At 44.6% G+C, this 25887-nt stretch overlaps 1 protein-coding gene across 1 annotated transcript in view; it reads left to right on the forward strand.

Annotated features, from left to right (window-relative positions):
• The first annotated feature begins 1211 nt into the window (after nucleotides 1-1211).
• The window catches only part of LOC124787894 (glycoprotein-N-acetylgalactosamine 3-beta-galactosyltransferase 1-like), a 343470-nt gene continuing 318794 nt past the window's right edge, over nucleotides 1212-25887 (forward strand). The window contains exon 1 of the mRNA XM_047254866.1: nucleotides 1212-1456. The gene's annotated coding sequence lies outside the window, so the exon portion shown is untranslated. The remainder of the gene's footprint in view (nucleotides 1457-25887) is intronic.

Genomic DNA, 25887 nt, shown 5'->3' on the forward strand with positions numbered 1-25887 from the left:
CACACGCACAGTACACGACCGCTGCGTTGAACATGAGCGCCACACTTGCCTTTTACAGCCCAGTAAGTCGGTCATAGCTGAACATTGTATTTCCACAGGACACACTATGGATTATTCGGCCACGAAAATCTTGGCCCCATCGAGATCCTTCTGGAATTCAGTTGTTAAGGAATCCGTGGAAATACGTTTGGCGGAAAATCTCATTAATCGTGATGGCGGCTTTCTATTGAATAAGGCCTGGGACCCGTTGATTTCTTTAATATCAACCAAAAGAAAACTTTTTATGGCTTCTGATGTCGAGCGACAAGTAATTTTAATTTTAATATTGAAATTTTGCATTTTATTGTTTTGGACACGTCTGCGTGCATGTTTTACTTGTTTCACGCATACGTTTGCGCTCCATAGATACAGTAATATTGTAGAGGGCCTTGGAATCGACCGGTGGCGCGCATGCTACGGTAACTTGCACATGAGCGTCTTGCGGCACTTTTACTTATAAATAGAGCGACTTGCACTAGCAATCTCCAGTGTCAAACACTCGCCTGAAGATGGCTGTAAGGTTGTCAGCCGAAATATCGTGGAAAGAAGTCGATGAGATCCGGCTGCAATCCCGAAATCTTTTGGAATATTCGATACGCCGGGAAAACTTCAAGAGTCACAATATCAGGGATTACGTTCTGCATCGTACAGTAACAATCACTATAGCAACACGCTTGCACGACGTACGGGGTTGGTGAAAACTTGTGTTGATGTGTATTTCGACGGTGCCTACCGTGGCTACAAGTTTTTTACGTTTTGTTTACTACTTTAGGAAGACAAGTGTGTTGCCCTTTAGCTGCTTCTCAGTTTATGTACGTAAATGCTACTACCAATACTGCTATATACTATCGCGAAACTCTCATGTTAAGTTTGCACATACCTTTTATCTTTTCTAGATGCTTTAAAGATCACATAGAACGAAACAGGTCGTAAAAGGAAGAAAAAAATTCAAGCTAAGACTGCTTTAAATTCTACAAATTCTGCTATCAGCAGCTGTATTTTAGGCAGTAGTATCGAAAGAATCCCAGCGTGTACGATCTGGCTTGTAAAATAGCTGACTACTGCCCAAGCGGTGCAGGTCGGCAGCTCGGCGGACCTTGTACTCGTCGAAAACTGATATCTCCGTCTTACACAGCAAAAGCTTGGCAGAAGCCGCGGCGGAGCGGCTTTCGCGATATGACAGTGCTTAACGGCCAGCGGCATAAAGACCGCCTTTCAGTATTCGCAAAGTTACATCGGGTTGTGATAGTTTTTGTGTGCTCCCGCTCTCTTTTGCTCAGAGTAGCTTACAGTTTCTGAAATTCTCATAAAGCCCGCGGGATGCTTCCAGCAGCGCAGACGTCAATGTAGTAGATGTGACGACTGGAGATACCTGAGCCGGCACATGAAGAGATTGATACTATTTCGAAGCTGACAGGTAGGCTTAGCAAGCGCCGCTTTTGCCGAGAGTTGCACTTGCCGATCTAGTTAGCTACATGTTGGACACAGAATCTGTTGCTGATTTACGTTTATGTTCGCGGTTGATGATTGGTTCCCTTTGAAATGAAGGAAAGAGAAAAATTATATGTAATTGTTGGCTGGGAGACCGGAGAGGTAGGTTCAGTCGCCTAATCGAGAGGGTTATCTTCCTCTACCAATAATGCTGTCTTAAACGTTTGTCAACATGGAGATTATTACCCACCAGTTGTCGAATATGTGTGATTTAGTCTACACGTTTCGATACTACGTTATCCCATTTTCAGGGTTCTGTAAGACAAGGAAACATAACTGATTGCTTCTCACTACTGCGGATGGTAACATACATGTAATGGAAATCTCTAAATTACCGAGTACGAGGGGCGTTCACTAAATAATACAATACAATTTTTCTGAAAGCAGGTTGGTTTCGTTCGTGATTCCAGTTCACCATATTTTTCCGCACTGTTTTGACTACAAAACTCTGTTTTTCGACATAATCTCCGTTCAATGCGACGGCTTTACGCCACCTTACTGGGAAGGCCTGTAAGCCCGCATGGTACCACACCACAGCTCGCTGTCGGAGCCAACGGCTTGCTACAACAATAGCATCCCCAGTATCCACGTTCTGCTTCCCGCGGAGTTGGTCGATCACCTGGAATGAGAGTGCCCGTACGTTTCGACAATGAAAAAGTCACATACGGTGACCGGTCGGCACACTGGAGATCGTAAGGGTTAGCGCGACCTTGTTGCGATCATGACAGACGCCTCGACCAACGACTCGCTGTGCTTTTGTTATTTCCAGGGCTCCTTAGATATTCTGTAGGTGACTAAGAATATCTGTGGTGCTCTCGTTTTCCATCAAAATAAACTCAATGAGAGATCTCTGTTTAGAGCGCACCTCCGTTTCAGACGCCATTTTGGAGGCTTCATACAACGCCGTCACTTATTGGTACTTCATGAAACAGTATGGGCTGAAGCGGGAATATTCCACGGGAAAATTCCACAGTGTCAACCGAAACTAACCAAGAAAAAACTTACGTTCCGTTACTTATTAAACGCCCTTTGTAGATCTATGTACCTTACAATTAATGTATCATTACGTACAGTCAAAAATAACAAGGAAGCAGCAAACATGCATTGTCAGACACAGAAGATAGGTATGGTGTCTGTTCTGTCGGACATGCATGTTCGAAAGAACAGACACCGTACCTCTATAATATACGCGCTGACGGATAATGATTTTTCAGTACAAATACACAGTAAGACTGTGAGCGAAGGGGAATAATGGACAGAGGATACTCCTCTGTAGTATGCGGCGTGTGGAGATTTGGGTCGGACGAGAGAGATGCTTGGACAGACGAAGCGGTTAAAGGCAAACGCTCGCGTGAAGCGAGAAATCCGGGTTCGAATCACAGTCCACCACAAATTTTGCGTTCATCGCTACTGAGTTGTATCAATGCCTCAATGCAGCAGAAGTTGGAAATTTCTTTCGTAAGATATAAATGACTCTTTCTTACACTTCTTGAGGTGACGCATAGCGCTCACTTACGGCTACGTTTACTAAACAATAGTCCACTATCAGTCAGCTATCAAAGACTGTACTGTAAGTGTAGTAAACAGAGCTATGTGTGTATGCTACGCGCTACGGTGAGCTGAAGGAACTATGTTTATATGTCTGACGACACATGTTGCAACTTGGTCGGCAAACAGTAGCTCGCGAATCACATGTGGCTCTTCGGCACCTTGTTTGTGGCTCTTCTACAACATACCACGCTCGGACGAGCACGTACAGCGCGAGTGAAACTTCGTGGCCCATGTGCAGGTTCCCGGCCTGGCGAGTCTATTTCGATGTGGCGTTAGACGGGGGTGTAAGTGAAATTACCATTCTCTCTCGGGACTCAGGCTGCTTTTACTACTTGTGGCGACGTCTTCGGAAGTGGGGGTGAGTAATGCTTCGAAGTCAGGCCTGTGAGATTAACGCGCTGAATTAATGCAAAATGGAGAAGCGTAAGGATCAGTTCTATTGGAGAGTGTGGAACTGTTTCCCGTGAAGTCTGAAAAAAATGCGTGCGATTGGGCGAAAGGAGAAGATAATTATGTTGAGAATGCACTAACAAAGGATCATTTGGAAAGCGATTTTATAAGAACTCTGAGTTCTGAGTCGGAAATGAGTGAAACAGATGATGATAATAACGTTTGTTATTTCAAAACGATAATTTTGATGTGTGGAAAGCTTTTCGCAACAGGTTTCAGAAATTTAGAAATAGTCAAACGACGTTAGCTTTTGTTACAAAAAAGGTTTGTAATGTTTCTGTAACAAAATTACATTTTTCTGCCTTCAGTATAGACACTGGAAGCTTTGAAATGCAATTGTTGACTTTAAAACACAAAGAACTTTGAAGCTCTAAATTTGAACATCTTTGTGCTGAGATAAAAATATCGCGGAAAAACAAATGTGAACTTAGTTCATAGCACAAGTATTGTGCTTTGAAGAACCTAGAGAAGGAAGATATGTTGATTTGGAATACCTGGAATAGCATTCCTCACTCATTTAATCAGCTGAAAAAACTAGCATTTGCTGTGCTTTCATTATTCGTGGTCAACATATTCATGAGAAAAATCATTTTGTAGCGTCAAATTTATCAAAATAAAATAGAGAAGTCGTCTCATTGATGAGAGCCTGGTATCGTGCCTAAAACTGAAAACAATAACATACAAACCTGACTTACCAAAACACAAGGCCAAAGTTCACATTGGTGTTTGTCAGTCATTGTCATGAATTAATTTTTTGGATACCTTACGATTTAACTTTATCAATATATAATATTGTTGTAATTTAACTAAGGCTTAAAACTTTAAGCAAAATTTATTAAGTTAATTTTAGCGAGTGTTGCGGAATGAAAGAAGATATAGTGTCGAATACTTCGAAAGGTGTGTTAAGGAGGAGGAGGAGATTACTGTTTAACGTCCCGTCGACAACGAGGTCATTAGAGACGGAGCACAAGCTCGATTAGGGAAGGATGGGGAAGGAAATCGGCCGTGCGCTTTCTAAGGAAACATCCCGTCATTTGCCTGAAGCTATTTTGGGAAATCACGGAAAACCTAAATCAGGATGGCCGGACGCGGGATTGAACCGTCGTCCTCCCGAATGCGAGTCCAGTGTGCTAACCACTGCGCCACCTCGCTCGGTGAAAGGTGTGTTAAGATGGTTACTAAATACATACAGGGTGAAAGAAAAGAGATAGTCGAAACAAGTGCACAAGGCGACTATGGATGGGAGAGTTAAAAGGGATCGATCTCAGAAAATGTATCTCACGACCTCAGCGAATGTACCTCATTCGGATTCAGGACCTTTCCAGCAAAGTCAAATTTAGGAGTATCATAATTAAGTTAATAACAATGTACCTACCATATACACTCTTGGAAATGGAAAAAAGAACACATTGACACCGGTGTGTCAGACCCACCATACTTGCTCCGGACACTGCGAGAGGGCTGTACAAGCAATGATCACACGCACGGCACAGCGGACACACCAGGAACCGCGGTGTTGGCCGTCGAATGGCGCTAGCTGCGCAGCATTTGTGCACCGCCGCCGTCAGTGTCAGCCAGTTTACCGTGGCATACGGAGCTCCATCGCAGTCTTTAACACTGGTAGCCTGCCGCGACAGCGTGGACGTGAACCGTATGTGCAGTTGACGGACTTTGAGCGAGCGCGTATAGTGGGCATGCGGGAGGCCGGGTGGACGTACCGCCGAATTGCTCAACACGTGGGGCGTGAGGTCTCCACAGTACATCGATGTTGTCGCCAGTGGTCGGCGGAAGGTGCACGTGCCCGTCGACCTGGGACCGGACCGCAGCGACGCACGGGTGCACGCCAAGACCGTAGGATCCTACGCAGTGCCGTAGGGGACCGCACCGCCACTTCCCAGCAAATTAGGGACACTGTTGCTCCTGGGGTATCGGCGAGGACCATTCGCAACCGTCTCCATGAAGCTGGGCTACGGTCCCGCACACCGTTAAGCCGTCTTCCGCTCACGCCCCAACATCGTGCAGCCCGCCTCCAGTGGTGTCGCGACAAGCGTGAATGGAGGGACGAATGGAGACGTATCGTCTTCAGCGATGAGAGTCGCTTCTGCCTTGGTGCCAATGATGGTCGTATGCGTGTTTGGCGCCGTGCAGGTGAGCGCCACAATCAGGACTGCATACGACCGAGGCACACAGGGCCAACACCCGGCATCATGGTGTGGGGAGCGATCTCCTACACTGGCCGTACACCACTGGTGATCGTCGAGGGGACACTGAATAGTGCACGGTACATCCAAATCGTCATCGAACCCATCGTTCTACCATTCCTAGACCGGCAAGGGAACTTGCTGTTCCAACAGGACAATGCACGTCCGCATGTATCCCGTGCCACCCAACGTGCTCTAGAAGGTGTAAGTCAACTACCCTGGCCAGCAAGATCTCCGGATCTGTCCCCCATTGAGCATGTTTGGGACTGGATGAAGCGTCGTCTCACGCGGTCTGCACGTCCAGCACGAACGCTGGTCCAACTGAGGCGCCAGGTGGAAATGGCATGGCAAGCCGTTCCACAGGACTTCATCCAGCATCTCTACGATCGTCTCCATGGGAGAATAGCAGCCTGCATTGCTGCGAAAGGTGGATATACACTGTACTAGTGCCGACATTGTGCATGCTCTGTTGCCTGTGTCTATGTGCCTGTGGTTCTGTCAGTGTGATCATGTGATGTATCTGACCCCAGGAATGTGTCAATAAAGTTTCCCCTTCCTGGGACAATGAATTCACGGTGTTCTTATTTCAATTTCCAGGAGTGTAGTTCAAACAATTTGACTTTCAAAAGAAATCTCAATAGTTGTACTCTTGGTACTTGGCTCTATTGATTGATGAGGATGCCTACCATTGTTCTCAGAGCATATTAATTGTAAGATACGTAATACTACATGACAATGTAGACAGATTTTCATTTCGTATGTGCTGGTATGCATAGCAATTAGAAGTAATGATTTGAATTTTCTTGTTTTATAGAACATAATAATGGGATAATGTAGCCCCCAAAGCGTGTTGTGTCAAATAAATTGCACATTTTCAACAAGTAGCGCGTAATAATCTCTGAGCTGATATCGTGATGTAGTTGCACGACGGCATCGCACCAGATTAGATGAATCTGTTGAAGAGCACGTGACTAATGGACGTGTGTGTAGTGTGGCGTCATGTTTGTGTTGCATGATGATGAGAGAACGGGGGACCTTTATGCCATCAGCTCTTCTCCTCTTCCTTCACAAACTATGGTGATGAAAATCAGGATCTGACCCGGTTATTCATTGGCCAAACGCAGCTCAAAGACGTTCATTGGCTGCCACGGATACTGAGGCTGGTTGCCACTAAAATGACTAGAGTTAACTCAACTGTAAATTACTGCCACTGTAGGTGGCGAATTTGTTAAACTACAGTATCATATTGGGAGAGAAAAAGAGTTCAAGTTTGCAGCTATCTATCTGAGTTACTTTAATCCGTGATTTCAGAAATCATCACATACACGCATTTTGGAGTGCGTATTTGGAATGCACTACGAGCACTTTCTTTCATCATTCTGATACAATTCGTGTTAGTATTCCATCTTTCATGAAAATGACTTCGACAGGACGTCAAAACTTAATCTTTCCAAATTTTGGGCTAGGGGCATATTTATTAATACTGCTTTGTCTTCAGTCATAAAATTTCAATTTTTTGATTACTGTACAACGCGTTTCTGAGCTACAACTCCACTTTCAAGGACTATATAGACACAATGGGCGTTACATCTACTTCAGATTTTTATTTAACAGTAACAGAACGACACAGCTGTTAGATTTAACCAGAAAACTTTCCCAAGAGGAGTTATTAACAGAAATGTTAGAAAAAGAGAGAAATGAAGTACTGTAGCGTATTACCTGCATTTCACCACACAACATTCATCTCCTGTATTTGTGAAAAACTTTACTTTTGCACTTATATTTTGAACGACTTAAAATGTTTCTGACGGTACTACATGATTCAAATGACGCATGCTTAATCTATATTACACCGATGTGATGGATTATTTAATTATGTATTATTTCCATATACATCATCGAGTGACAGTTAAGAATTTTATTTTTACATTCCTACATCTTCAACAAGAGAGTTGTCATCCTTATTGAAGTTTATAGTAACTCAAAACCTCATTACAATTTAGTGATTCTGTTAATTGTGTAATTTATACTTGTTCAGGTTGTAACTTAGTAATAACTTCACGAGGAAGACACAGAGAGAGAGAGAGGGAGAGAGAGAGAGAGAGAGAGAAAGAGAGAGAGAGAGAGAGAGCAGGGTGGGTGGAATGAGATAGACGTAAGAGGGTATGTTTATGTTTGAGAGAGGTTCAAAATGGTTCAAATGGCTCTGAGCACTATGGGACTTAACTTCTGAGGTCATCAGTCCCTTAGAACTTAGAACTACTTACACCTAACTAACCTAAGGACAGTACACACATCCATGTCCGAGGCAGGATTCGAACCTGCGACCGTAGCGGTCGCAAGGTTCCGGACTGTGGCGCCTAGAACCGCTCGGCCACCCCGGCCGGTTTGAGAGAGGGTTAAGGAAATTGTTCATTGCTTCTTGTGAGGGTGTTGTTTTATCAAACAGTCATTACTATCTACAGAAAATAATTTGCTGTATTCACTACCTGTCCATTCAGCACATCAGTTGGTCGAAAAATCTTTTGTCTGTTTATTAATAGTGTATCTTGTAATTGAGTCTTGTGTCTGAGCTTTGTCTATGGCAGATGGTGACATCTTTATAGATGTCTGGAAGGCTGTGTTTACTATCATAAAGGTGAGTTGGCATTGCAGATTTATGAAGTACATTTACACGTAGAGCTGACATGTGTTCGTTATATCGCGCGGCAAATGAGTACTTCTCAGGGTGTGCATTGTGATATTGTTAATACCTGGTTGCTTATGTTTATCAGTTTTATTGCAAATGTGAGGAAGGACACGCTTTATTTTATTACCTGTGTACCGGCTCATTTTAATACCATAATTTTTGAACTGATCGACTACTCTATAATAAGCTCTGCCAGTGAATGAAGTGAATGCCTTATTTAACAAAGATTTAACGAAGCAATTCGCCAAATAGCGGTACAATTGAGAAGTTATTTTATTTTCACTACCAGTATCGGCAGTTCATTATGCCGTCTTCAGGCACCATATGCACCTCTCAAAGATAATCGATATTAGTATACTGGGGCCCTATGTCTCTGGACGTCGTGAATTCGTACCTCAGTTGCTGCCTTCGAAGGCTTGACTGCAGTGCTTTATGGTTTTAGTGTCTGTTGGTAACAAGCCTGTTGGTTCATCTCTATTTTGTTCCTTTTTCATATTATTATTTCCTTTTTTATTTTTCCATTCTTCCTAGCGTGCCTGAAAGAGGTGAAGTCTTTGTGGCGGCACTTGTACCTCTGCTAAATAGCTGCTCGATGTACAGAAAGTGCACGTCTCAGGGTGTGCATTATCCTCGCATATTATCCGTGCATAGCTCGGTAAGTTTTGAAAAAATAAAAAACAAAATCTGAAACCTCCTGGTAGAACGAATGTTCTCGTTTAGAATACGAATTTCCGGTTGTGAAGATGTAGATGACGAAACCGTCCACGAGTAGTAGTGATGGCTACTGAACGGGTAAACCGTGGCACAACCGTAGTTGCAGGCTGCCTAGACTAACTGCCGCCAGAAATATTTGTCAGATACAAAAATGTTTTCAATCTTTCATGCTGTTGTTGATCGAATATAAAAATTTAAAATGTTCTCATAATCTACTCATTAGGCGTTATAATTTTATGTTAAAATTTCAACACAGTAAGACAAGCATTACAGTTAGAAACAGTGTATATGTCTTGACAGAGTGTAACTCACGGCACGCGAATTACCCAGACTTCATTCGTCCTGCATTTGAGAACAGAGAACTTAACTACACATGTAATTTCAACCCTTTTCGAAACTTTTTCTCTCTGATACTCCTCACTAAATAACGAAAGGAAAAAAGTTTATCTCTCACTATATATTCGCTGTTCGTGACGTAAAACTTTAGCTCAAATGGCTCTGAGCACTATGGGACTTAACATCTGAGGTCATCAGTCCCCTAGAACTTAGAACTACTTAAACCTAACTAACCTAAGGAAATCACACACATCCATGCCCGACGCAGGATTCGAACCTGCGACCGTAGCAGCCGCCTAGAACCACTCGGCCACCGCGGCTGGCTAAGACTTTAGCATAAAGAATGAAGTTCTAATTAATTCTTTATTAGTAACTCTATTCGCAGTACAATTCGTAGACACTGTCCCCATCTATCACTGAAGGCGCCTGCAAACTTATATCATTGCACAACACACAAACCAGGAGATATGACGTCATAAAAGTTGAGCTGTGTAAGAAACTAGCCTCCCTTACAATAGAACTAAAATCACCTGGAGTGATGGTCAGGTGTACCATTTCATTTCATAGCAGGACCCCTCTGCTTGTCATCCGCGGCACCGTTACATCACATTAATGCGGTATTATGCGCCCCTCTTTGTCGCCCTTCATGCCAAGCATTCTTGGGCTTACATTTCAGCCAGATAATGCCCGCCTGCACATGGCGAGGGTTTCTACGACTTGTCTTCGTGCTTGCCCAACCCTAACTTCACCAGCAAGGAAGCCGGATCTCTCCCAAGCTGAGAACGTCTGAAGCAGAGCCCTCCAACCAGCTCTGGACTGTACAGATTTAACGCGCCAGTTAGACAGAATTTGGCACTTTATTCCTCAGGAGGATATCCAACAACTTTGTTAATCAATACTAATCCCAATAACTGCTTGCCACGAGCCGTAGGTGGACCAACGCGTTATCCACTCGCTCAATTTATGAAGCTTTTTCTTTTAAATAAGCAATTCTGAAGTTGTAATCATTTGTTTGTTTGTACATCACAACACTTTTACCGATTTTCGTCCCATTCGGCTAATTAGCTCGTGGTACTTCGTTTTCTTATTTTTGTCTTAAAGTGTATTTTCGATTGTAGGAGTCTTTGTGTTATCCGAGCAATTTCCAATCTGCGTAAACCCGAATAACCGGGAGCTAACAGTGTTAGGTATTTGACTGAAAAGCGACAAAGTTACGTATACAGGGTGGTCTATTGATCGTGACCGGGCCAAATATCTCACGAAATAAATGTCAAACGAAAAAACTACAAAGAACGAAACTTGTCTAGCTTAAAGGGGGAAACCAGATGGCGCTACGGTTAGCCCACTAGATGGCGCTGCCATAGGTCAAACGGATATCAACTGCGTTTTTTAAAATAAGAAACCCCATTTTTTATTATATATTCGTGTAGTACGTAAAGAAATATGAGCGTTTTAGTTGGACTACTTTTTTCGCTTTGTGATAGAGGACGCTGTAATAGTCACAAACATATGGCTCACAATTTTAGACGAACAGTTGGTAACAGGTAGGTTTTTTAAATTGAAATACAGAACTTAGGTACGTTTGAACATTTTATTTCGGTTGTTCCAATGTGACACATGTACCTTTGTGAACTTATCATTTCTGAGAACGCATGCTGTTACAGCGTGATTACTTGTAAATACCACAGTAATGCAATAAATGCTCAAACTGATGTCCTTCAACCTCAATGCAAATGAGTGTAACGACATTCCTCTCAACAGCGAGTAGTTCGCCTTCCGTAATGTTCGCACATGTATTGACAATGCGCTGACGCATGTTGTCAGGCGTTGTAGGTGGATCACGATAGCAAGTATCGTTAAACTTTCCACACAGAAAGAAATCCGGGGACGTCAGATCCGATGAACGTAAAGGCCATGCTTCGACGACCAATCCACCTGCCGAAATTTGCTGTTCAGTACCGCTTTAACCGAACGAGAGCTATGTGCCGGACATCCATCATGTTGGAAGTACATCACCATTCTGTCATGCAGTGAAACATCTTGTAGTAACATCGGTAGAACATTACGTAGTAAATCAGCATACATTGCACCATTTAGATTGCCATCGATTAAATGGGGGCCAATTATCCTTCCCCCCACAATGCTGCACCATACTTTAACTCGCCAAGGTCGCTGATGTTCCACTTGTCGCAGCCATCGTGGATTTTTCGTTGCTCAATAGTGCATATTATGCCGGTTTACGTTCCCGCTGTTGGTGAATGACGCTTCGTCGCTAAATAGAACGCGTGCAAAAAACTGTCATCGTCCCGTAATTTCTCTTGTGCCCAGTGGCAAAACTGTACACGACGTTCAAAGTCGTCGCTATGCAATTCCTGGTGAATAGAAATATGGTACGGGTGCAATCGATGTTGATGTAGCATTCTCAACACCCAAGTTTTTGAGCTTCCTGATTCTCGCGAAATTTGTCTGCTACTGATGTGCGGATTAGCCACGACAGCATCTAAAAACCTACTTGGGCATCGTCATTTGTTGCAGGTCTTGGTTGACGTTTCACATGTGGCTGAACACTTCCTGTTTCCTTAAATAATGTAACTATCCGGCGAACGGTCCGGACACTTGGATGATGTCTTCTAGGATACCGAACAGCATACATAGCACACGCCCGTTGGGCATTTTGATCACAACAGCCATACATCAACACGATATCGACCTTTTCCGCAATTGGTAAACGGTCCATTTTAACACGGGTAATGTATCACTAAGCAAATACCTCCCGCACTGGGAGAATGTTACGTGATACCACGTACTTACCCGTTTGAGACTGTTACAGCGCCATCTATCACAAAGCGGAAAAAGTGGTCCAACTAAAACATTCATATATATTTACGTACTACACGAATATGTAATAAAAAATGGGTGTTCCTATTTAAAAAAAAAACGCAGTTGATATCCGTTTGACCTAAGGCAGCGCCATCTAGCGGGCCAACCATAGCGCCATCTAGTTTCCCCCTTCAAGCTAGACGAGTTTCGTTCTTTGTAGTTTTTTCGTTTGATGCTTATATCGTGAGATATTTAACCCGATCACTATCAATGGACGACCCTGTATGTGTAAGTTATTTGTAATTACCGTACGACAATGCACTTTTCGTCTTTTCTGGCACTAATGGTACATATATATTTTTAACAGCCCGTCTTTTCGATTTATCGGTAAGTTTTATTTCATGATCAGAATCAGCAGCCTTGGACGTGATCTGTTCAGTCGCTATGAAGGCTATCTCACTGAGATAACTACTAACCGTGATATTTATACAGGCCTGATTGCTACCTTATGTACAAAGTCTGATTCGTCAGTGTAAACCAAATTGGTGCACTTGAGATAATTAAAACTCACGACCGCAGAATAATTAATCGCCCAGCTACTTCTCTATCGTAATATTTTGTGTTCCCAGTACTTGATTTGTGTGCGTGTCATAAAAATTGAGTTACATATGTTCTATAAAATACGAGAAAAATGCTATTAAAATATGCACTTTACTAGTACAAACGATTTACAGATTACTGCAGCAAACTTACTCCGAAATTCTCTTTTAGTAAAGAAATTAGTACATGTAACACGTGCATGGCTAAACACCACAAATTATTCTGAATTGATTCCTCAAAATATCGTGTCGGTTCTCCTTTTACCGGCGCAGTGCATCATCTGGACATGGCCTGGACTGAACAAGTCGTTGGAAGGCCCCTGCAGAAATACTGAGACATTCTGCCTCAACAGCCGTCCATAATTGCGGAAATGTTGCAGGTTCAGGATTTTGTACACGAAGTGGTTTTTGGATTAAGTCCCATAAATGTTAGACGGCGTTCACGTCGGGCGATCTGGATTGGCAAATCATTCGCCCGAATTGTCCAGAATATTCTTCAAATCAGTCGTGAACAACTGTTGGCATATAGTCATCCTTAAAATTCCAACGTTGTTTGGGAACATGATGTCCACGGATGGCTGCAAGTGATCTCAAAATAGTCGAGGATATCCATTTCCTGTCAATGATCGGTGCGGTTGGACCAGAGGATCCAGACCATTCCATATAAACACAGCTAGCAACAGCCTGTACCACTGCCTTATTGGCAGCTTGGGACCATGGCTTCTTGGGACCTGCGCCACGTTCAACCCTACCGTCAGCTCTTACCAATTGAAAGCGGGACTTATTTTGACTAGGTCACGGATTTCCAGTCATCTAGACTTCAACCGTTATGTCCACGATCCCAGGAGCACGCTGCAGGCGATATCGTGCCGTTAGCAAAGACACTTGCGTCAGTCGTCTCCTTCCATTGTTTATTGACGCCAAATTTCACCGCACTGTTCTAACGGATACGTTCGTCGTACTTTTCACATTCATTTCTGCGGTTATATCAGTGTTGCTTGTCTGCTAGCACTGACAACTCTAAGCAATCGCCGCTGCTCTCGGTCGTTAAGTGAAGGCCGTCAACCGTTGCGTTGTCCATGGTGAGAGGAAATGGTTGAAATTTTGGTATTCTCGGCACAGTCTTGAGACTGCTGATCTCAGAATATTGAATTCCATAACAATTTCCCAAATAGAACGTCCCATGCGTGTAGCTCCAACTACCATTCCACGTTCAAAGTCTTTTAATTCCCGTCGTGCTGCCTTAATCACATTGGAAACCTTTTCACATGAATCTCCTCAGTACAAATGACAGATCCGCCAATGCTCCGCTCATTTATACACTCCTGGAAATTGAAATAAGAACACCGTGAATTCATTGTCCCAGGAAGGGGAAACTTTATTGACACATTCCTGGGGTCAGATACATCACATGATCACACTGACAGAACCGCAGGCACATAGACACAGGCAACAGAGCATGCACAATGTCGGCACTAGTACAGTGTATATCCACCTTTCGCAGCAATGCAGGCTGCTATTCTCCCATGGAGACGATCGTAGAGATGCTGGATGTAGTCCTGTGGAACGGCTTGCCATGCCATTTCCACCTGGCGCCTCAGTTGGACCAGCGTTCGTGCTGGACGTGCAGACCGCGTGAGACGACGCTTCATCCAGTCCCAAACATGCTCAATGGGGGACAGATCCGGAGATCTTGCTGGCCAGGGTAGTTGACTTACACCTTCTAGAGCACGTTGGGTGGCACGGGATACATGCGGACGTGCATTGTCCTGTTGGAACAGCAAGTTCCCTTGCCGGTCTAGGAATGGTAGAACGATGGGTTCGATGACGGTTTGGATGTACCGTGCACTATTCAGTGTCCCCTCGACGATCACCAGTGGTGTACGGCCAGTGTAGGAGATCGCTCCCCACACCATGATGCCGGGTGTTGGCCCTGTGTGCCTCGGTCGTATGCAGTCCTGATTGTGGCGCTCACCTGCACGGCGCCAAACACGCATACGACCATCTTTGGCACCAAGGCAGAAGCGACTCTCATCGCTGAAGACGACACGTCTCCATTCGTCCCTCCATTCACGCCTGTCGCGACACCACTGGAGGTGGGCTGCACGATGATGGGGCGTGAGCGGAAGACGGCCTAACGGTGTGCGGGACCGTAGCCCAGCTTCATGGAGACGGTTGCGAATGGTCCTCGCCGATACCCCAGGAGCAACAGTGTCCCTAATTTGTTGGGAAGTGGCGGTGCGGTCCCCTACGGCACTACGTAGGATCCTACGGTCTTGGCGTGCATCCGTGCGTCGCTGCGGTCCGGTCCCAGGTCGACGGGCACGTGCACCTTCCGCCGACCACTGGCGACAACATCGATGTACTGTGGAGACCTCACGCCCCACGTGTTGAGCAATTCGGCGGTACGTCCACCCGGCCTCCCGCATGCCCACTATACGCCCTCGCTCAAAGTCCGTCAACTGCACATACGGTTCACGTCCACGCTGTCGCGGCATGCTACCAGTGTTAAAGACTGCGATGGAGCTCCGTATGCCACGGCAAACTGGCTGACACTGACGGCGGCGGTGCACAAATGCTGCGCAGCTAGCGCCATTCGACGGCCAACACCGCGGTTCCTGGTGTGTCCGCTGTGCCGTGCGTGTGATCATTGCTTGTACAGCCCTCTCGCAGTGTCCGGAGCAAGTATGGTGGGTCTGACACACCGGTGTCAATGTGTTCTTTTTTCCATTTCCAGGAGTGTATCTTGTGTAAGCGATACCACCGCCATTTGTATATGTGCATATCGCTATTCCATGACTTCGTCACCTCCGTGTGTAGTAGCATAGCTTGGAAAGAGAGGAGACTGTCTGCTACTAAGGCGTCAGTCTCCTTTTTTAAACATTGATTATTTACGATTACTTTGGATGGATTTAGATGTTGCGATGATCAGTCTTGCTATAACGACCTTGTGATGCCTACCCCATGCATCTGACATGATGCTCTCTATTTGCTCATGAGTACTTGTTGCTAAGAGATCAAGTATGTTTTCGTAACCAACCCACTTCGAGTGCGCTTCTGAATTAATTGCTGAAGTTAATACTCGGAGAAAGTATTTAGTCAATTTCTGATGGTGTTTTACACCTACAATTCATTTTGAGCATGTATTTTCGCCAACATATCGAAGGTAGATTGAAGTCACCTCCAATTATAATGGTATGAATGGGATGCCTATATTTGGTGAGACTCAAGTTTTCTTTGAACTGTTAACAACTATATCATCATTGTTGGGGAATCGGTAATAGGAACCAATTATTAATTTATTCTGGTTGTCAAGTATAACCTCTACCCATAATAACACACTTGAATCGTCTGCTTCAATGTCACTGAAAGATAAACTGTTAACAGTAACAAACATGTCTTCACCAACTGCATCTAATCTATCCTTTCGGATCACAATTTGGTCCTGTGGGAAATTTTCGGCTGATCTTTTCATTCGCTTTAGCCATTATTCGGTACCTGTAACTATTTGAACTGCAGTACCTTCTACTGGCGCTTTGAGCTCTACTTCTTTCCCAATACATCTATGAGAATTTATAACTATAATACTGATTGTTGCTATGTCTACCGTCTTCCCGTGTTTATCCGAAACCGTTGGGACTGAAGCCCGTTCTGGACTTTCTCGAGATCCTGTAACCTAAAAAACCGTCATGTCCGTACCACACAGCCCCTACTATCTGTGGCCGCCTCCTGCCTGTGGTGGATACCTCACCTATAAAGTTGAACCCAAAGCCTCACCACTCTATGCCGCAAGTCGAGAAATGTGCCATCTTCACAACCGCAGAACCGTCTGAGCCTCTGATTCAGACGCTCCATTCGTCTCTGTCATCGATTCTACAGACGGTGACCTCTGCCTTCATCTTTCAACTGCCAAACATGTTCAGCATTGTTGCCAAATTTCAGTTATAGTAGAAGCAGGAAACATGTTTCCTAGCCGATGTAATCCTTGAGAGAGTTCATAAGTGAGCACAGCTTGCGTCTTAAAAAAGTGGGCGCCGAGGGCCCGAATGCCCAAAGTATATTAGCTTTAGAGATCAGAGTGTAGTTAATAACAGTACTCAGATGCAGTGATTGCAAACTCAGCCTGTAAATCAAAAACAGTCAATATTATTTTTGATTTTCTGAAAACTGAAAAGCTCATTTACCAGAAGCGATTCAAGTTTTTGGGGCTGTTCTAGTGGTTATACTTTAAAGATTATGAGTAGACAACAGATTTTTTGATCATTACGGACGTAGAAAATGTTATTTTTAAGAACGATGTCATTGGCAGTGCATGGTTAACTGGAAAGTGAGCAAAGTTTAAGATGTCATACGATACGTAAAAATATAATTTACGAAACGAGGCGCACAAAGAATCATAACACGTGCAGAAATAGTACTAAAACAGGCGATATAAAGCGTGAAGTTGTGTTGAGTAGTATTATTCACAGTAGTTCCTTATTTCATGAAAAACTGCATCTGCGATCTGTAACCACGCGTTTCACTAATCTGCAGTATATACAGGGTGTCCACAATTAGTGTTTCAGCCTCAAAACGCAAACCACAGCTCAGAATGATGTGAAATTTGAGCAGCATATAATTGGCGCAGGGGGCAAAGTCAAGGGGAAAAAAGAAAAAGAGAGAGTCTTTTGCGCACCACCGTCATTCCAACTCTCCAGCGTGGATCATTTTTATGCAAGATGGGGTCCTCCGCACTTTGCACAGCCAGTGAAGTGGCTGCTGCAGAGGCGTTGCTGAAATGCTAGAATTATCAGTCGTCAGATCGCTACAGCCTGGCTGTCCGTAGGGCTTCTGGCTGGAGGGTTATCTGAAGCAAGTTGTATTCACTGTACTGATTACGAACGTAGCTGAATTGAAGGCAAGCATTACGCAACGCGCAAGCGACCCCAGAGACACATTCCAATCTGCTGTGGAACATGCTGTTTCTCGATTTCAAGTTGTGGCGGAAAACGGTAGACAGCATATTGGACATGTCTTGCGCCAGTCTCAAGATGTCATTTTGAATTTTATGCAGCTTTTGGCCCCAGGGCAATTAAAAACCGATGTATTCTGCTTTTCATGCGGTTTTTGGCCTCAGGATAATTGAAAGCCCATTTTTTCCATCCCATGTGGTGCCACCTCGTCGTGGTGGTTGGCCTTACCTAACTAACAGTACTACAACTGTTGACTGCCGAACTTGTGCGCTCATGCAAACTTAACAGTGCGTATGGCGTAATGTGCAACTCAAACCATAGCCGTTTGTTGAGGATCCCACTTGCATTAAGGCTCTTACAGCGCCATCTGTTGGTAAAATTTTCGTTAATTTTATTTTATTTCATCATATTTCCCATTGCGCCATGCTATGCTGTTCAAATTTGACTCCGTTCTGAGCACTGGTTCTCTTTCTACAGCGTTTTGAAACTCGAGCTTTAATTATGGACACCTTGCAATTATTGCAGGTTCACAAGACAAATTTTATCTTTGACAGGTGTTGGCTGAACGTATAATCCGCCATGTACTGTATGGTAGCCTTTGTAATATGTATGTAGATGTACAATGATTAGCCAGAACATTGTGACCTCCAACCTATTATCGACATAAACCCGTACGGGCGATAGAATAGCAGTGTCAACTAGTGAGGAATGACTGCTGGTCAGACACACGCACGGTGTGTGTAGTATCAGCGAGCGTGCTGTCCGTGTGTAGAATCTATCTGAGTTTGCCTGTGGGCAGATTGTGATAGCCCAAAGAAGTGCTGTGGTGTATGTCTTCATCATGTGGCGAAACAAAGGTGAAACAACATTTGGTTGGGAGGCCACCCCTCATCACAGATGTTGGATGTTGTTGGCTGTGCAGACTGTTAAAACAGGATACACGGCGAACCGTGGCCGAACAACATCAGACTTTAATGCTGGGCAGAGTACAAGTGTGTCTGAACACACTGTGCACCAAACACTCCTAATGATGGGCGTCTGCAGCCGATGACCCGCGCAAGTGCCAACGTTAACACCAAGACATCGGCAACTACGAGTGAAATGGGCACGTGACCGTCGGCACTGGACATTGACGCAGTGGCAGAGCGTTGCATAGTCTGATGAATTCCGATACATTCCAGACCATGCCGATGGAAGGGCACGAATCCGCCGTCTTCCAGGGGAACAGGTCCTTGACTTTTGTACTGCAGGACGGAAACAAACTGGCAGCAGTTCCATTTTGCTCTGGAGAACATTCACGTGGGGACCCACGGGTCCAGTGGAGCTCGTGCAACGCAGCATGACGGCCAAGGGGTATCCTACATTGGTGCAGACCACGTACACCACTTCAAGACAATCATGTTTCCTGAGGGCAGTGGTAGCGCGCCATGTCGCAAGGTCGAGAGTGTGATGGAGTGGTTCGAAGAACAGAGTGGCGAGTTCCACTTGATGTTCTGGTCCCCAACTCGCCAAATCTGGTCCCGATCGTACACATCTTGGATGTGAATGAACGTGGTATCAGAGCCCATCGCCTCTCTCCCTGCAATTTACAGTAATTAGGTCACTTGTGCGTGCAGGTGCGGTGACAACTCCCTCGGGCGACATACCAAGACCTTATTGCTTCCATGCCACGACGCGTCGTCCCGTGCCAAATGTGGCCATACCCGCTATTAGGTAGGTGATCATAATGTTCTGACTGATCAGTGCATACTAGGCATCATGAACTTTAGGCGTGCTTTTTTCAAAAATGTGGGGATAGTTGGCCAAACTATCTTAGAGTTATTCATTTTAGCAACCTGACAGATATGAGCCGAATCGGTTGGCCTTTTTCGAGGTCTTACCCCTGCCAGGGTAGCGGCGATACCCTCAACAAGCTACACGATGCTTACAATGAGCAGAAGATGAAGCTCAGCCCCGTCGTGTGGAAGTGGCGTTTAGTCCCCTGGACGCCTTACCGTGCTTACATTAAGTACTGCTCTCCTCCTTGCTGCACCACGTCCACGGTTCAGTGACGATGCAGTTTTGTTAATTGTCATCTGCATTTAACACTTCATTAACGGATCTACATACCTTCGGTTTAACAGAGTGGTTATCCATTCCAATCAAAATCCGCACTGTTATAAGAACTTAGGCTGTGCTGGCTACATTCAGCTATCCCTTCAGTGCCGTTCTCACTTTTTCTCGGTACTCTCAGCTCTGACGGTCCGCACTGTGTTCACTACGATGAAGTGACTACAGGTGACAGAAATAGAAAAGCCTCAATTTGTTGTATGGTCGCCGCTACGTTGCTTATTTAATTTTTTTCGAAAAGCGAATCAAAAGTTGATTACTTTATTCAATATAACTTCACCTCACCCAGAGGTTTCATTTGTTCTACTAATACACCGAAAGCGACCGCTTTTTCAACACACAATAACAACTATGTTTTCAAATGTTACTTTACCAAGGAAGAAACAAATATACTGCCGCAATTTACTTCTCGGTCCTCTGCAGAGATACGTGATAGATACTGTCACGTAAACACACTCAAGTCCAAATCCAAAACGAGTATCATCAACAAAGCACTGTGCTATACAGCGTCTCGTCGACGTCTCTGAGCCGTGTCAGCTCGTACCGATTTCTCTTCCGGGCGTACTGTTGTGCTTATTTCTCCTCCAGTCGTCCAGTGACGCTGCAGCAGGACCGTGGCCTGTGGGCCGAATTTTGCTGTGTGCGAGTCTCGTTTGGTCAACGCTGGGAGAAAGTTCGGGCTCCGAGTTGAAGCGGCCGGGACGACGGTTTGTCAATTCTGAGAAAAGTGAGCAAAGGCTCCATTCAAAAAAATGGTTGAGATGGCTCTATGGGACTTAACTTCTGAGGTCACCAGTACCCTAGAACTTAGAACGACTTAAACCTAACTAAACTAAGGACAGCACAGACATCCATGCCCGAGGCAGGATTCGAACCTGCGACCGTAGCGGTCGCGCGGTTACCGACTGTAGCGCCTAGAACGCCGGCACGGTAGCTCAGCGTGTTCGGTCAGAGAGCTGATTGGTTTCTGTAACAAAAAAACTGAGTGAAAGGATCAACAACGAACTTGAACGGATGTCATGTGACGTCCGCAACGACCAAACACAATGATCAACAACACAAATTGCAAAAAAAAAAAAAAAAAAAAAAAAAAAAAAAAAAAAAAAAAAAAAAAAAAAAAAAAACCGCTCGGCCACCCATTCCATTCCTCGAGAGGCTGATGGCTATTGGTTTTCCATCGAAAGTGTGTTGCCGCCGCGGTCCATTTTGTTGCTGTCCGTCGTAGTGATCTCTTGGTAACAAGCTGTCATTTGGCGATTCACCTGTAACCTTTTCCCTTGCTTGTGATCTTATCAGGAACGACCGTCGGTTGGTCGGTCGGCCGTCTCAGCAGACGTCGTGTAATGGGTGTTCTGGCCGCTTCAGGGTTTCGTGTGCCCTGCTTATTTGCATTTCGTCCCCGCTGCTGCATAGTGACTAGTTTTACAATTGTTGGAGTTGCTTGTGTTACTTTTTCTGTGCATCTGTCTAGCGGTCCAGCTAATAGTAGTCCTACTGGAACAAACAGGTCAATTATTGTGCCGAGTTTTTACACTCTTTTTTTAGTTGTGCTTTACAATTATATTGGCCAAGACATGGGGTGTCCGTTAGGCCAAGCCGCCAGGGCGACGGCTGTCATGTAGCTGGCACTGTGCACTGTTGATGAATGCCCTGCAGTATTTCTATCTAATGAAATTTTTGAATGAACAATCAATCTTAATGGTGTCCGAATGCTGGATTTGTGGTGGCAAGTTGTTGTAATTACCTTGGACTAGTCTTGTGTTTAAGGGGGGTAGGACGTCAGACGGACCAACTTGGAGCAGGAGAGGCACCAGAAGACATTTTAATTCCCACTGTCTATACTTTTACTAATAAATTCATAAAATTTTGTCAGCATGACCAGTAAGGATTCAGAATTCATACTCATAGCAGTGGAAACACAAAAACATAACAAATTTTTTTACATGTGAAATTTCGTCATTTTTCACTTACTATTGGCTGCATTTGTTGTTATAGGTAAACTTTTCTTCATAAGTAAAAGAGACTCTTCGATGAATTTTGTACAGCAAACAAACCATACTTACAGTTGCATGAAAGTCTAGAATTTTCCAAATCTATAAAAACTGTCGTAAAAATTGAGATAATTAACTTTAAATTTGACTTTTTTCTGAAGATGATGTTTAAAATGTAACAGCTCGTTCGTTTTTTCATAAACTAAATAAATTCTAGAGTGTCATACACCTGTAAGTATGGTTTGTATGCTGTGCAGAATTCATCGAAGAATCTCTCTTACGTATGAAGAAAAGTGTACCTGTAGCAACAAATGCAGCCAATAGTAAGTTAAAAATGATGAAATTTCACATTTAAAAACAAATTATTTTGTTATGTTTCCGAACTTCCACTGCTATGAATGCGAATCATGAATCCTTCCTGGTTATGCTGACAAAGTTTTATGAATTTATTTGTAAAAGTATAGACAGTGGAAACCTGCTCCAACTCGGTCCTTTTGACGCCCTACTCCCCTTAAATATTACCCTCTTATTCTCCTGTTTAAATATTTGTCAGTACATATATAATTTTCAGAGGTCTGGGAACAAATAATAGTATTGTTGCCATTATCTTTGATTAAGTGCTATAATATGACTTAAGTGTTAATCATTTTTTTAATAAAAAAGGAGGGGGAACAAATCTGTGGAGTGTTCAAGTGGTGAATTACTGATGAGTTTGGCGTGGTTACTGTCTAAGTTGATCTGATACTAATAACAGGGTGTCAGTTTTGTAGGCAGCATATTGAATGCTGTCACAGCTGCTGCTTGTCCAACCGGCCAGCAAACTGATGCGGTGTGTCTCATCAGCCGACCAATTTGACGACGGGAGAGGGAGAGGGCGTGGTTCTGGGCGAAGGCTGGTGGTAACGCCTCATTGGGACCGGTATTCCGTGCCCGGTTGCGGGTCATCGGTCGCTAAAGTTAAGTTCTTATGCTTATTGCGACGCTCTGCCCAGGCATTTTCTTAGTTTCCCTTTCCTCTTTAAATTTGCCTTTGCATGTCTTCCCCTCCCGGAATCAAACCTAAAAATTGTGCGAATAGGAAAGTTTCAAGACATCAGACAGTTACTAAACTTCGCCAAGCTAAACTCTATTGCAAGTTTAGTTCACCACACACACACACACACACACACACACACACACACGCACACGCACACGCACACACACACACACACACACACACACACACATACACATGTATATCCACCTTTCGCAGCAATGCAGGCTGCTATTCTCCCATGGAGACGATCGAAGAGATGCTGGATGTAGTCCTGTGGAACGGCTTGCCATGCCATTTCCACCTGGCGCCTCAGTTGGACCAGCGTTCGTGCTGGACGTGCAGACCGCGTGAGACGACGCTTCATCCAGTCCCAAACATGCTCAATGGGGGACAGATCCGGAGATCTTGCTGGCCAGGGTAGTTGACTTACACCTTCTAGAGCACGTTGGGTGGCACGGGATACATGCGGACGTGCATTGTCCTGTTGGAACAGCAAGTTCCCTTGCCGGTCTAGGAATGGTAGAACGATGGGTTCGATGACGGTTTGGATGTACCGTGCACTATTCAGTGTCCCCTCGACGATCACCAGTGGTGTACGGCCAGTGTAGGAGATCGCTCCCCACACCATGATGCCGGGTGTTGGCCCTGTGTGCCTCGGTCGTATGCAGTCCCGATTGTGGCGCTCACCTGCACGGCGCCAAACACGTATACGACCATCATTGGCACCAAGGCAGAAGCGACTCTCATCGCTGAAGACGACACGTCTCCATTCGTCCCTCCATTCACGCCTGTCGCGACACCACTGGAGGCGGGCTGCACGATGTTGGGGCGTGAGCGGAAGACGGCCTAACGGTGTGCGGGACCGTAGCCCAGCTTCATGGAGACGGTTGCGAATGGTCCTCGCCGATACCCCAGGAGCAACAGTGTCCCTAATTTGCTGGGAAGTGGCGGTGCGGTCCCCTACGGCACTGCGTAGGATCCTACGGTCTTGGCGTGCATCCGTGCGTCGCTGCGGTCCGGTCCGGTCCCAGGTCGACGGGCACGTGCACCTTCCGCCGACCACTGGCGACAACATCGATGTACTGTGGAGACCTCACGCCCCACGTGTTGAGCAATTCGGCGGTACGTCCACCCGGCCTCCCGCATGCCCACTATACGCCCTCGCTCAAAGTCCGTCAACTGCACATACGGTTCACGTCCACGCTGTCGCGGCATGCTACCAGTGTTAAAGACTGCGATGGAGCTCCGTATGCCACGGCAAACTGGCTGACACTGACGGCGGCGGTGCACAAATGCTGCGCAGCTAGCGCCATTCGACGGCCAATACCGCGGTTCCTGGTGTGTCCGCTGTGCCGTGCGTGTGATCATTGCTTGTACAGCCCTCTCGCAGTGTCCGGAGCAAGTATGGTGGGTCTGACACACCGGTGTCAATGTGTTCTTTTTTCCATTTCCAGGAGTGTATTTGGAATTGGTGCCAATTTACCAAACGTTTAAGCCCTTTGGGAAATGTGTAAAATATTTTGATCTATTTCTGTTAAAGTGTTCTTTTATTTTTTAATTTTTTTAAAAGGAATATCTCTACGCCTTCTGCCGCTCTGTACTGATCTCGATCTTGTTGTAATACTTAAAAATTTCAAAGCAATTTTTAAGCCTTCTTGATTATTGATTTTGATCTTGCTGTAAAGTGTTTTTCAAGAGAGAATATTAAAGTAAATTCTAAGCCTCCTGGCGCTCTGAGGTATTGTTGTTGATCTTGTTGTAATTAAATTAAGAGAAAAATAGGGGAAAATTACAAATCAAACTTTTAAGCCCCTCTGCTGCACTGAGGTTATTGGTTGTTGGGAACTGGCTTTTCGCTTCGTTCCGTTGTGAAAGAAAATTTTATATGTTTTCACGAAATAAATTTAGGTGTTATCAACCAGAAGGGATGTTGAACTTAGTGCTTGGCCCTTCCATGATTTCCTGCCGCCATTGCTGAAAGTACATTTCAGTCCTGGAGCTCATATTGAACAAATTGTGTAAGTGGTGGTTAACAATAAAAGCAATAAAAGCAAAAGTATGCTTTTCTCATTTGTGTGACTTTTTCTTCCCACATCCAGTTTCCAATCCATTACATTTATGTTTTTCTGTCTTGCATTCACTTCGCCAGATTTGCACCTGGTGGCCAAAATTGGAACTAAGTTTTTCCAATGTGAACTGGTTCCGCATTAACGCATTAGAATATCTACCAAGTTTCACTGTCACATGATAATTAAAGCCCACACTGGATCTCTGTGAGTTGCTGCACTTTAATTGTAACCATCCGGTACCAATGAGTTCACATGATCGTGCCATTTCATATAATTTCATTGAAAGAGATGATCGTATGTCATTATTAATCGGGAGACCCCTTGTTGGGTATGTCATCCGCATGGTTATTTGACGCCACTTCGACGGCCTGCACATCGATGAAAATGAGATGAAATGGTAGAAGAATAAAAACACTCAATCCCCGCAGGAAGAAAATCTCCGACCCAGTAGGAAATCAAACCCGGGACGCCGTATCCCAGATGCAGCGGAGGAACCACTACACCACGAGCTGTAGTCTCCTAGGTATTTGAGGTAAAAGGATCCTGAAGTTTATAACATCAGTTTTGTAAAGCACAGTGTGTTTATAAAAGATGCTCCCCGTTTCATTCCAGATTTTATCTTCTAGCTCAATGAACATACATTGACAGTAAAAAGGTACAGCACCACAAAATAATTAACGTACAGTAATGAAATTTCGTGAATACATTTATCTAAGTAAAATGCAAGATCACAGGTTAATGAAAGTGCAAGATAAGTAATTGTAAACGTGAAATGATGGTACATTAATAACCTGTGTGACCGCTAGAATGTTGAATGCAACCATTCAAAGGTGATGTTAT

The sequence above is a fragment of the Schistocerca piceifrons genome, chromosome 3 (genome assembly GCF_021461385.2).
Source record: "Schistocerca piceifrons isolate TAMUIC-IGC-003096 chromosome 3, iqSchPice1.1, whole genome shotgun sequence".
Classification (NCBI taxonomy): domain Eukaryota; kingdom Metazoa; phylum Arthropoda; class Insecta; order Orthoptera; family Acrididae; genus Schistocerca; species Schistocerca piceifrons.